Source organism: Orbicella faveolata, unplaced genomic scaffold (assembly GCF_042242905.1).
Source record: "Orbicella faveolata isolate gen_17 unplaced genomic scaffold, um_ofav_v1 contig_12, whole genome shotgun sequence".
Lineage (NCBI taxonomy): Eukaryota > Metazoa > Cnidaria > Anthozoa > Scleractinia > Merulinidae > Orbicella > Orbicella faveolata.
The window spans coordinates 4513646-4527500 of NW_028301539.1; the positions used below are offsets into that span (position 1 = coordinate 4513646).

General features: G+C 40.6%; 1 pseudogene; it reads right to left on the reverse strand.

The window, feature by feature from the left end:
* Positions 1–9593: 9593 nt before the first annotated feature.
* The window catches only part of LOC110063743 (uncharacterized), a 7379-nt pseudogene continuing 3117 nt past the window's right edge, over positions 9594–13855 (reverse strand).

Genomic DNA, 13855 nt, shown 5'->3' on the forward strand with positions numbered 1-13855 from the left:
GGGTTGGCCGCTTAATAGCGGTTGGTGTAAAAATATTCAAGGTACACCAACCTCTATTAAGCGGCCAACCCCTATTGAGCGGCCACCTCCCATTTTCCAGAGGGTAGCCCACTGTATTATATGTAAACCAAAAATAATTGCGCAGCGCGAAAAGACCTAGGTACGAGTTTAGCGTTACAGTATTTACGCAGGCCGTGTATGTAGCGGTGGTCTAGTAAAAGATGACAACACGGGCAATGGTTAACTATTCATTCTTTTCATTACTTAATTTAATCTCTTCCTACTCAACAAGATTGTGTGCTCCCTGTGGTTCCAAGCCTTACGGAACCTTAGGTATTAGGATAGAAATTGTCCTACCCCTACCCCCTAAAATGGGATGACAGCATTGGGTGACAAACAAACAAGGAACTCCTGCAAGCAAGGATTCAAATAGCAATAGATCAAACGATGATCAAACGTAATATTATGGTGTAGTGCAAAGCAAGCAACTATCTACAAATCACTTAGCCGTTTTTGACTTAGATGCAGTGGTGATATGTGTCGAAAGAGGGTCATAGATTCATGGTATTCGACCATTAAATAAGTTGACAGTTGGCGATGTACAGCGGACGTTGTGTAAACAAAAGCAAAGTTCTGCTTTATGTGCGACGAATGCATGGTGACAGAAACACGTCAAATCGGCGTTTGGACCTGCCTTTTACAGTAAATAAGGCTAGAACATTTCGAAATTATCAGCTCTGTGCCTATTTCAACTTACTATAGCTCAAGACATGGGGCGCGTGCTAAAATAGATGTCTAACCCGTAAATTGAAATTTGACGACGGATGGTCAAATATGTGCATTTTTAACGTACTTTGAAAAGCTCTCGCGTCGCTCACAATCATTTGCCCAAAGAAATTTTTACAGGAATCTGTACACCATTCTTCTGCAATTCAACCACCAGAAGCTTAATCCATTTGAAGGTTTCGCACATGGTGAAAATCAATTATTTTTACAAAGTACTTTTAAGTCAATGAAATACATGTCTTCGAAATTTAATTATTTTACACCCAACAAAAACCGCGACATTCCCTAAAATCAACCCAGTACACAATTAAACATTGCACAAAAATACTTGAGTGTTTTAAAGACGGAAGAATGATGTGGTTTCGCATGCGAGGCTCTCAAACTTGTTTAATAAAATGGTGCGTCAAATGACGATTTTAACGGAATTTGGAAATTTGCATATTTCTTTGAAATATAAGGATATTTTGCCAAAAAAACTATCCAGTTGTTTTTATCATGTCCTAGCCTATCTACCGTAAAAATATGAGCGAAATCGAATTTTCGGACAAGGGCTCTTAAGTACTTTAAGTACTTTCCCATAAGTACTTAAATTTCCTTAAATATTTTTTAGACGAAGGCAAGTGCACAAAACGTGAAGTATGCTATAAAGGAAAGTGTAAATGCAAGAGGGCATACAAGAAGAACTAACAAGGACACTGCGTTTCTCGAATCAGTAAGTTCTGTATGGTCAGTAATTGTACAAAACCATGAGCGTAGTAAACTTGAAGCAAGCAGTCTAAATTCTTTATGCCATACCTCACATCCTTGCATACGGCCGATGGCCGCGCTCGCACTACGAGCGGCAATCAAAACCGAGCTGCCCCACCGAAAAGACATGATGACAGTCCAGTCTTTTTCTTGCAGCTAACAAAGATAAAGACAATGATAAAGTTGCTCTGGCCTCTTCTAATACTTAACTCGAGAAATCTGAGTTTAATTTCACGAGGAACAATGTGTTTTGGTTCAAAACGCAGCTATTATCCTATCTGGTAAGGATCGACGATCGACGAGCGAGTCGCCGGACGCGGACGACCTATTTCTGGTGCGAATTGAAAGTTTGGAGACAAAATGTGTCATATTTTTCACCTTTTACAATCTGATACCGTTTGCGGAATTATAAATTCCTTTTCGTCAACATTAAATGCCGTCTATAGTGAGCAAAATTTTACGACTTTATTGCCTTTGTGGATAACGTAGATTTGATGTCAGAACAGCAATTTTTTTTTTTCGCTTGCTGAATCCTGATTGCTCGATTCGAATTTCAGGTGCACAAGCCGTATGCGAGGCACTCATTTTCGTAAAAGCCAACATGCCCTTTAACTGTATAGAAAATCTTTCCCATAGTTTTCTCCGGTGAAGGTACCGGCCTGTTAAAAGCCGCTGTGCTTTAAAGGAGACTAGTAACGAGATGGACGGTTTTTTGTGACAACATTTAACCACGCCATGAGATTTTGTCGAGTATCTCTCTATTTCAAAATCATTATATTTAGTCAACGAAACGAATTCTAAACCCGCTATCAATCAATAGATCATAAAAGCTATTTTGGTGGTAGGTCTTTTTAATTTGTCACACCTTTAGCATTTAAGAAATACTAAGAAACGCTTTTTGTTTCTACAGCTTGAGGTCTTTGGCGGTCCCGAAAAGCTTTCGCACCCGGAATGCCGTAGCAAAATCTCAGACCTTATGATTACTACAGCTCTCTGTTTTTACTTACAAATTAATTAAAAATGGCCTTGCAGGCCTGAAAAGATTTCGGGACTTTCGAGAAACGGGCCGTCCTTTAGTTATGTGAAAAATCTTTGTAATTCTCCTAACTCACCTTTTTGTTATAATACTCTATTTTGAGACTGGATTAATAAGGATTAAGATGAGTCACAAAATTTTCCATGTCTGATTTTCGTTTTCGTTTTCCTTAATTTGGCGAACGTCTCCGAGGAGGCGCGGCCCAGGTCAGCGGCTACCTAAGCATCGTTACTCTTGTTGTGCTTGGGAGCCTGGCCCTCACAGCATACATGGGACCGCTCTTTTGAATTTTTATTAATTGAAATAATACCTGTAAACTTGCCACAAGTCAAAGACTTTACACTCTTAATATGATGATTTCTGAGCTGGACTTCAGAAAGCCAATGAAAATCTGTACTGATGTCATAAGCGACTTGTAAGGCCTACAAATTTCTGCAATACTGGTTTAGCTCAAAACGGGAAAAATACTATTTATTTTTAAGACAAAACATCTACATATTTAAGAGAAGACTTATATCACAAATTTCTCAAGTTTCTGTTTGGTTCATGAACGACATGGAAATATTCTACACTGTTACCTGTAATTTTCATACTGTTTATTTACAAATATTTTCATGGCTGTCAAATAAACACGCTTTGCTTTGCTTTGTTATGGAAATATGTTTCTTTCTCTCAATTCTCTGTTTGATTTTTAGCTTAATTGTTTTTTTTAGTTCTTTTTTTTTTCAATTATCTGTTTTGATTTTCAATTACCTGTTTCATTTTTAGTTTTAATGATGTTGTTTTCAGCCTTTTGACTCTGATATGCAATGCAAGCACACCGTAAATATTCTTTCTGTCTACGATTTCAGTAGAAAACCTTTCTAGTCCCTGTCTTGTCTGTTTAAAGCAACCTTGAACCTCGCGCAGGACAAAATTGAATCACTTCAGTACAAAATCTTACCCTCGGCTTCCCACAAAAATTGTGCCGAGAGAGGTCTGAAAACCTGCTGCTCTGTGCAATTTCAAAAATTGTTATAAGGAAGTCTAATATTCTTTAACAGTTTTGTTTCCAAATAATAATAATACGAAAATACTGATAAATTCAAAAGTGGTGAATTTTAAGCTAGGTCACACGGTAGCATGTTATTGTATAAAGTTTCAGTACCACGAGTATGGGACTCTCCGATAAGATGGTGGAGTCCTTGAAGCCTCATAGAGTGAAACTTTCAGAGCTCGAATGTTTCGAATAAGCGCCACATTGTTGTTTATGGACGCAGTGGTTAGTGCAGATTTGTGTTTGATTTGACGCAAATATACTTGTTCTTATATCCTCGGTGCTATTTATACGGCGGTGCTTATATGAGTAAGAACGGTTTCAATACTAAAAGACTGTTTTATGTAAAGGCTGCTCGACTTGCAATCAATAGGAATCCCTATAGCAAGATTTGTTGATTGAGACTAACTTCTGAATAACCAAGCTCGAACGTAGATTCAGAGAAACTTGTTCGGTATAATAGTCTCTAGGTTGCGTGGTAACATGGTAATATGTTAGCATGTAAGTATGCTACCAGTCGTAAAGGCACGGTGGCCTCGTGGCTAGTGCGTTCGACTCCGGATCGAGCAGTCCGAGTTCGAGCCGAGAACATTGTGTTGTGTTCTTGGGCAAGACACTTTACTCTCACATTGCCTCTTTCCACCCAGGTGTATAAATGGGTACCGGCGAATTTAATGGTGGGGGAAGGTGGCCGATGTTCGAGGGTTCAGGGAAGGCGCGCGGGTTCCTTTCACGAACAGCGGCTGGTAAATCGAGCCTACTCAACTCTCGCCTAGAACTTTATCTCTCGATATTAGAATCACATCTCTTTTATGGGTTGAAAAGAGAACGATGTGAAACAACAGCCATCCATGTAAGTCTAATATGGCCGCCATCGTGAAACGAAGCGCAACTTTTCTGGTCTAATAACGTTTTAAATAAAAAATAAATAACCTTTATTTACCCTCGGCAATGTTTATAGCACAAGTGCTAGTGGGGCCGAGAAAACAGCTGAAACAAATAATTCAAACTGAACATAACATTGTTAAGAATCCCAACTGGCCGGAGGCAAACCAGTTGGCCGAGGATTTGAACTCGGGGCTACCGAGAAACAAATCCAGGTAGTGGCCGGAGCGGGACTCTAACCCGGGACCGCTGGATTGCGAGTCCGACACGCTGACCACTCGGCCACGCTGCCTCCCTAGTACCTTGGTAGTTTTTGTGTCAATATCAAGATATGAAACTGTCAGCTAAAACTTTATCTCACTATGTTAGAATCCCATCCCTTCAACGGGTGGAAAAGAGTATGATGTGAAACATTGGCCATGTTAGTCTAATATGGCCATCATTTTGAAACGAAGTCCAACATCTCAGGTCTTTTAACGTTTTTTTACAACTTTATCAGTCTTTGTCTCTATATCCAGAAAGTCTACTTTCGCCTAGAACTTCATCTCTTAACATTAGAATCCCATCTCTTCGACGGGTTGAAAAGAGGATAACATCCAAACAACGGCTGATGTTTCACATTATCCTCTTTTAATGTTGATCTAATATGACCGTTATCATGAAACGAAGCCTAACATCTCAGGTCTATTAACATTTTTCTAAGACAGTCTACTGTAGCCTAGAATTTTATCTCTTGATATTAGAATCCCATCTCTTTCACGGGTTAAAAAGAGGATGAAGTCCAAACAATGGTCTTGTTAGGCTTATATGGCCGTCATCTTAAAACGAAGTGCAACTTTTCTGGTCTAAAGACATTTTTAGTCAGTAGCTTGGTACTTTTTGTGTGGATATCAAGATATAAAACTGTAACGTAAAACTTCATCTTTCGATGGTAGAATCCCATCTCTTCAAAGGGTGAAAAAGAGAATGATGTCAAACAACCGCCATGTTTTTTCTAAAATGGCCACCATCTTAAAACGAAGTGTAACGTTTGTGGTCTAATAACGGTTTTCCTAGTAACTTGCAATTTTTTTCTTTACATCAAGACAGTCAGCTCTCGCCTAGAACTTTATCTCTCGATATTAGAATCCTATCTCTTTTATGGGTTGAAAAGAAGATGACGTGAAACAACAGCCATGTAAGTGTAATATGGCCGTCATCGTGAAACGAAGCCGAGTACACTTTTTCTGGTCTAAAACAGTTTTCATGTGGTAGGTTGGTAGATTCTCATCTCTTCAACGGGTGGAAAAGAGTATGATGTGAAACATCGGCCATGTTAGTCTAATATGGCCGCCATCTTGTCCAACATCTCAAGTCTAATGTCGTTTTTCTTAGAACTTTGCTAGTCTTTGTCTATATCTAAGCAGTCTACTTTTGCCTGGAACTTCATCTCTTGATGCTCATCTCTTGAGGCGCATCTCTTGAACGCAGCCCATCTCTTGACCGGGTTGAAAAGAAGATGAAATCCAAACAACAACCGATGTTTCACATCATCCTGTTTTCCATGTTGATCTAACATGGCTGTCATAATGAAAGGAAACCCAACATCTCAGGTCTAATAACGTTTTTCTTAGTGTTGTGGTATTTTTTTTTTTCTTTAAGGCCTGTCCAAACGGTAAATGTTTGGTAACCAGACATTATCAAACATTGTTTGGTGTCCAAACATGCTGATGTTGAAGTGAGTGGCCAAACGGTTAAAACATGTTTGATCAAACACAGATCAAACAATGGATACAAGCCGCTGAGCAAGCGTGGTACGCATGCGCGCGCCAAACATGTTTGATACGGCTGTCCAAACAAACACAACATCGCCCATCAAACACGAGAACAAAAGAAATGTTTTAAGTTGTTTGATCGAATGTTTGATGGCCTTCAAATTTTTTCAAACACGATCAAACAGTACCAAACAAGGTGGCCAAACGGTAAAATATTTGGTCACCAAACACTGTTTGATGGTGTTTGGTCGCCAAACATTTCTCGTTTGGACAAGCCTTTACATTAAGACAGTCTTCTGTCGCCTGGTGCTTTGTCTCTCGATATTAGAATCCCATCTCTTCAACGAGTTGAAAAGGGGATGAAGACGAAAGAACGGCCATGTTAGTGTAATGTGGCCGCCATCTTGAATTTTTTTGGTCTAACAACTTTTTATGTAGTTAGCTTGGTAGTTTTTGTGTAGATATCAAGATAATATATAGATTTAGCCAAGCCTAAATAAAGAGCCCCTGGGCCGGGTTGTTTAAAGCCTGATTAACCTAACACAGGATAAGCGAGAATTTTGGTTTGAGTTTCGCAAGGTTGTTTATATTTTGTGAGGTTTTCTGTTTATGTTGTTTGGCCTTCTGTTTTCAGTTTGAATGATCTCAAACTGCAAACGCAGCCCATGACTCAAAAGCAGTGAAAAACATTCGTATGCAAGAAAAAGTTGGACTTCGGTTAACTTTTAATCCTGGGTTAGCGTTAACCACCTTCCGAACAACCTGGCCCTGATCGTCGCCCTTATTTTAACAAATAAACCTGGCATGAGCCCGCGATCCTATCGAAAGCCAGTCCTTGGTCAGCGGTCAACTCCAAAATACACATGACGTCGATGAGCTCTTAACCTGAGCGCGCGATATGGTCACCTGATACTGGTCAACGGATAGCTTGCTTTGACAAGTGTCAATTGACCATAACATGGATGTTCAATATCAAAGACACGTGCTGTAAACCAAGACTGCATGACTTGGTATTAGCTGGATGACCGCCATGCTATGCGGCGACGTCGTCGTCGTTGGGTGCACGCGCTTGCGATCCATGCCGCTCGGCGTGTTGACCATGAAAAAACAGTTGCACGGGTTTCCAATGCTATGCATGCATGTGTTTATGGTGCTCCGCGCGCTTGGCTGCTCTGCTCCGCTATTATGTTTGTAGTATTTTTTTGAACAATATAGTTATGCTGATTTCATTTTTGCCTCTTAGCGCATAGAAAGAGTTGTTCCTCTAGTATTTATTGCAAATCTCCTCAAGGACTGTGCTTCGATGGATTTTGCCGGTATGTTGGCATTTATTCAGGGAACGGAGTATATTTCAGAAGTAAGAATCACTAAAACGATATCTGAAAGAAAGTCGAGCAATCTCAGTTTTTAATGGACAAAAACCTTGTGCCAAAGTAACTTTGAGTATATTACAGTCCTTTGTACATTTTCTAAAAGCTAAAGATGTATGAAACTGCTAAAGGTATAAATAGTTGCCAGAGATAACACCAAAAACAATTTCCCATGTCTGATTAGCCTGCGTAGCGGTTGTTTAAGGGGGGAGACAAAGCGCGAATGGAAGGCGGGGGAGGGGGGAACTGGGAGAAAGGAAGAACAAGGAAAGTAACGCCTGCTCTAAGAACCGGGTTTTTGCATTACGCCCACCAGTTCCGATGTAATCCGATCTCATCAACTGTCAATTACTGTCAACAGGTACGCCAATCATAAACTGGCGCGTGTTTGTCGGCATAACTGACTTCCTGCGGGAATTTAGTCAATTGAAATAATTTCACGGCGAGATAGATTATCAAAGTGTGAAAATGGGAATATCTCAACAGAAGAACAAAACGATCATGAGGTTATTTTACCTTGGGAATATCCTCTACTCTCACGAAGAGTTCGAAAATAGGGAATGAAAGAAATGGATACGGTTGCAGTAATCTATGCAGGTTCTGTGGTATAGTATCGAGTCTGATCAGTGCAAAGGTTTTCGAAGTCCAGCGACTGGTCGACTGTTGTTCTTCGCTTTAATTCAATGGAAAAGTTGATGTGGCCGCAAAATTAGAAACGCTGCAGAATTATATTGTGTTCTATTCACAGCTCATGGTAACTTCAAGCAATGTAAAACTGCCTCGGCTACGAACTATGAGGCGGTGGAAGATTAGCTAGTATTTTAAATTCGCATCGGCGAATAACACAGGAAAATTGGAGCAATCGGCAGAAGGATCGCCCAGCGATTCCATCTCCCACACCTGGTCTTTCTTTTCAAAGGCGAAATGAAGAGAATCGACGCTTTCCCGTTAAGTTCATAGCTCTTGTCGATTCTTGGCAAGACAAACATTTGACAAATTAGATTTTTCTAATATCGTATCCTGCATACAGAACTGTCAGAAACAGCTCTTCCAGCTAACAGAAATGTCACTCGATTCTTACTCGGGTTTTAACGTAAATTTTCGCACGCTAGCGAGATAAAATTTATTTTAAGAGATAAAAAGTTGTGTGTTTGACTGCGATGATCAATCACGTCTTTAAGAAAAATACTATTATCTTGTCGTTTCGGAAGAACAGCTTGGTTTTAATTGACGCTCGTACCTCGCGCGCAGTCGCCGTATGCAAGGAGACATCTAGACAGCGGGCCACTGATCACCGGTCTAACAATAAAAACCTAACGAAAATGAAAATGGAAACTATTCTAAAAGATAAGCTACCTAGCTCCTGCTGTAGTTAATTGCTCGTTGCTCGCCGCCATTCAGTGTAGCCAATCCGTTTGCGTGTCCACATGGCAGTTTGTAGTTATGTTATGCTAATATGAGCTTATTTTCTCTTAAGTAAACAGCTGAACTTGTATTGGTGAGGATTTCTACGCCTTTCGTGATTGAGGAGCCGAGAGTGCCGTGATCGTGTAAAAGCAAACTTTTTCGCCGAAATGAACAATCAAAAAGTCTAGAAATCTACAAGTCAACGTCCTTTTAATCTAAAGCGGAAAACTGATTTGGTACTACGCTGATTATCTAGTGTAATGATTACTGACTCAGATCTATCTACCCGCCAGGGATTACCCGCCGTGTCCCGCATGAAAACAGTGTGCTTTTTTTCCGTATAAAAATTATTCTTGGGTTTCACCCACGTGACCAATAGCGTAGCAACGGTTACTATCCGCCCTCTTGGTGTCCCTCAAGCGTAAATGAAGCGTATCCAAAGGCGAGTTCATGTGAGAAAGAAGGGATGGTTTTACGCGTTGTTGTTGGCTGTTCGAGCAAAAGTGGAAATCGTAAAGGCTTAAGGGTTTTCTCTTATACCTAAGATTATTACAAATCAAGGGGATGAACAGGAGAAACTCACTATTAGGAGGTGAAACGAGTGGATTTCTGCGGTGAGTCGCGGCGACGCTACAAACAAGAGAGTGCTAGAGAGTGAACGAGTTTGTAGCAAACATTTCGCTCTGAAACTACCTGAACAGAGCGGCTTTGGTCGATAAATTGGTCAGCAAAAGGATCAATTAAACTTAAAGCTACTGCTTTAATTTTGCACTGGTTGAGTTTGGCATAAAGCTGATCCATTTCCTCTTTCGAAGGTGTCGATGCGCGCTACATGCGCTGAGGCGCCGGCTGATGCAGTCCCAGAACTAGAAGCTGCTGCATGCTTCGAGGCTTGCGGTTGTTGTAGATCCTCAATTTTCTGGTCGAACTTTTCTTTGAGCTTGTTAGCCGAAGAAAAATCGATGTCCTTAGCCCTCGCATCCGGCACTTTATTGACATATGTCGGCAAAATCCATGAGCATTTTACCAGTGTGCAAGCGAGCTTGCTGTGAATTCGTGGTTACCTCTAAATAAAATAAAACATTCGCGATATGCGAGCATGACTCAGCCAGTCCAGCTTTGCATCCCAAGCAATGGGCTGACAAAATAGTCCCATCGTTTTCGGAAATGACCTAAATGTTCACCAAAGGATCATTCATACGCTGTGAATGCCGAACACTTGCTCTCACGACATACTTGCCGGCAATTACTTTGCCTACAACTGAGATTACAAATCCCGACACCATTTGATTAAACGCCTCCAGACCCTTGAACGCCTTGAATTGCTCGTTGGTGTAGAAGCTGGTCTCAAGAACGAGGTAACTCAACTAGTCCGAGACTTCCACAGGAGGCAAGCATTCTGGACTGAACTGCTCGGCTGTTATGCTTGCGGGGCCGGGTCAACTCCTATGACCGAGATCTTTTGCGAATATCTTTCCTTTACTCGACTCCCTAAGCTTTTGGCATACTCAGAGAGCACTGGGATACCTTTAGATCAATGCCCGGTGCGTTTATCGTTTTTTTCTTTCTGGAAATTCATGTATTTGTCAAAATAGTAGAGCGATAATAGAGAAGCTTCACGATAGAAATGGACTATTATTAGCATAAATTTGACACCCGAGGGACACCAACATGGCGGATACTGATTTGATCAAAGCTTGTGACGTCACGTGAAACCCAAGAATTGACCAAGCTTATTTGGTCAAGATGGCTGGACATTGGCCTCGCTCTTTTTTTTGCGTGGTTATGGACCTCGACTCCGTCTCGATCCATAAACACGCAGAAAAGAACTTTGCAAATATCCAGCCATCTTGTCCGGTCACGCTTGATTAGTAACCCATATAAAGTTAAGTTTTTTTGGGCGAAGACATCATTAAAAATGCAAAGTGTAAAGAAGGGCAAAGTGAGTTTATTTGATGGTAATGTTAGTAAATAAAATATGACAGTATTAGATGACATGTTAAATTGAAACTAAACCAGAAAAAGTCAAGCATCGCTGAGAAAAAAAGAAAACAAGGCAGTAGAAACAAGAAGGCGCGGTCCCATTTATTCTGTGAAGGCCAGGCGCCCAAGCACGCCCAGAAAGAGGATGCTTGGAAAACAGTTGTCGTGTAACGAGAGGCCCAAGCTAAACTTAAAACTCTCACCTAGAAGTGGAAAAAGAGAAAGGATTTCAGATATCTCAGGAAACAATTTGAACTTATAAGAAGTTCTTTTAACGGGTTACTGCTACTGCTTTTTTCAATTTGATTAATTTTGATTGTGTAGTTATTAGTAACTTAGTAATTTAAGTAATTGTTCCTGAAAAGCCCCATTGGGGAGGTAAAAATAAAGTATGTATGTAACTTTCTAACCACGGTATAAATTTGGTCCAGGTTCTCTATGCAAGTGTTCCACCACTGTGCAATGGTTTGTGCATATTGAAAAGTTTGACCAAATTTTTCAAGTTGGTCGATTGTAATCCGTGTTAATTTTCTCCATCCTTGTTCCTTGATGGCTTATCATTATCTCTCTTGTGCTTCTCCATGTTAGTAAACTAGTATTTTCAGGTTTCCTTTAATGCTAAGGTAATTTTATACGCGACCAAACTAATGAGCTCCTTTAACTTGAGCATATGCCATATGCCACGCAGTACTTACTTCGACGAGGAACACAGTATCCTTTTGTACTCTTCTTGTATCCTTCCTTGCACTTACATTTTCCCTGGAGGCATACTTCGTGCTGTTTGCAGTTACATTTGTCTAAGGAAAGAGTTAAAAAAGGTAATGTGGATTACTTGATTCAGCGCATGGTTCAATTATCCCCTTTAGAAATGAGAAGAACTCTCGGGCGAGTCTCGCAGATCACGATGTCTGCCTCAGCTTTCAGCTTCCGCAAATAATTGATCTGCTCGCCACTGAAATATTACGATATTTTGCTCAACCTCGTCCAATAATTGGTCATTGTTTTGATGCACGTCGCATTCCTGATTTGCGTCTATGGTACTTCAGGCGGCAAAAACCCTGCTCAAATTACAGTTGGCAATACACCATGAAAATAAAGTGTTCCGTGTTGCTATTTGCTTGGCATTAAGCTGATTTCAGCGAAATTTCTTGGAATTGAATTATGGACGACTTCAATAAAAACCCATAAATTGGGCGAAATAAGTCATTGTGGCTTCTTCGCTAAATGATTATTGTCAGATATGCTTTAGGTGAAGGAGGAAAAAAAATGTACAAGTAATGTTATTAACCAACCTATTAGGTTAACAATATTGGCAATGGAAGCCGCCCGGCGTATTGGTTCCTCGGTGCAAATAGGTCATTTTAGAGTTGTGTGTTTAGTCACCTGGCCTTTGAACGCAAGCGAGGCCGGAGATGACCTTGTTGTGATACAGACCTCTCTGATTTTCTCATTTAAATGGCATCTAGTTAGCATAAGAACAACTTGGTTTACACAACAAAAGCAGTGAGGTCTTTATCAAAACAGGGTCATCTGCAGCCTCGCTGCCATTCAAAGGCCAGGTCACTGAACAGACAACTGTAAAATGGTCTATTGTTGATAATTTAATTGAACGCTCACCTTTCCTCACGCAGACTTTGTGTTGTTTCTTATATCCTGATAGGCACACACAAGAATACGTCCCTTGCTCGTTTAAACATTCTTCATTAGCACCGCATGGAGTTTCATGTTGAGAACACTCGTCCACATCTGAAACGAAAATCTCGACTTGAAAATCGGCTTATCTCCTCAAAATTACTAAGTAACTTCAGATCTACACTCGAGGGAGGAAGCGGTGTTGATATCCTAACTTATCATCTTGCCTCTAAATTTCCATTTTTGCCGACGTCATCTGCTAGTTTCTTAGTTTAGCAAGGAAATCGTGAGATTGAGATACCCAATGAAAAATTCCATGCACATTTTCGCGACAAAAGGAGGTTTATTTATTCATTAACACTGATCAGGTAAAACCAATTTTTGCAAGGATGAAGGAAATTTCTTGCGATATCATTTCAATTTTATGAAGAAAACTGATGTGGCCAAACCTTACACATTCCACTCCCACCCACGGTGGCCTACCACCCACTCCGCTAGGGAAGAAGATTCAAAACCCGAAACAGATGTTACTTATACTCTTAGTCAAAGGCAAACGCTCTTTCCGAAAGTGAGGAAGGAATCACCAAAAATCTTTCACACTGCAGTTATATAAATTACTGTACAACCACAAATGCAGGATCTTACCTTCGCATTCCTCGTCATTGTTTTTGGCAAATCCGAGGGAACATGAACATACTCCTTCTTGGCAAATTTGATTTGCGCCAGCTGCGATGTAAGAATATATTAGTAATGAACCAGTCATTTGAATCCCCCGCCTCCCCCCCCCTCCCCCCGATTGGGGAATATTTGGGGCAAACCGAGGGCTTTCACCTTGTTTTCACTCAATTTAGGTTCCCCGGTAGTAGGGGAATGCACTTTTTTTCACGGATTCGCTATACAATGCGGGGACTGAGCGGAGGTTTGGCGGGGATTTCACTTGTGGTTCGGTTTGAAATGACTTGTGCATAAGCAAAACTTTAGAGCCACGTGACCTATTGTGCGAGTGCGCATTCACAAACCCAGCAGACTTTCCACCGGTGAGCATGGTCAAATAATTTTTACGTAACAAAAATTGATTTTTATCGCTGAAAGTATCATCCAGTATGTTAGTGAAGATCTTAACTTTTCTCCCGAAATGGAGTTCCTAGCTCTTTGAAGACTTTAACAGCGACAATTGCAACTGGGCAGGCCCGTAGCAGACGTTTGGCGACTTTATTAG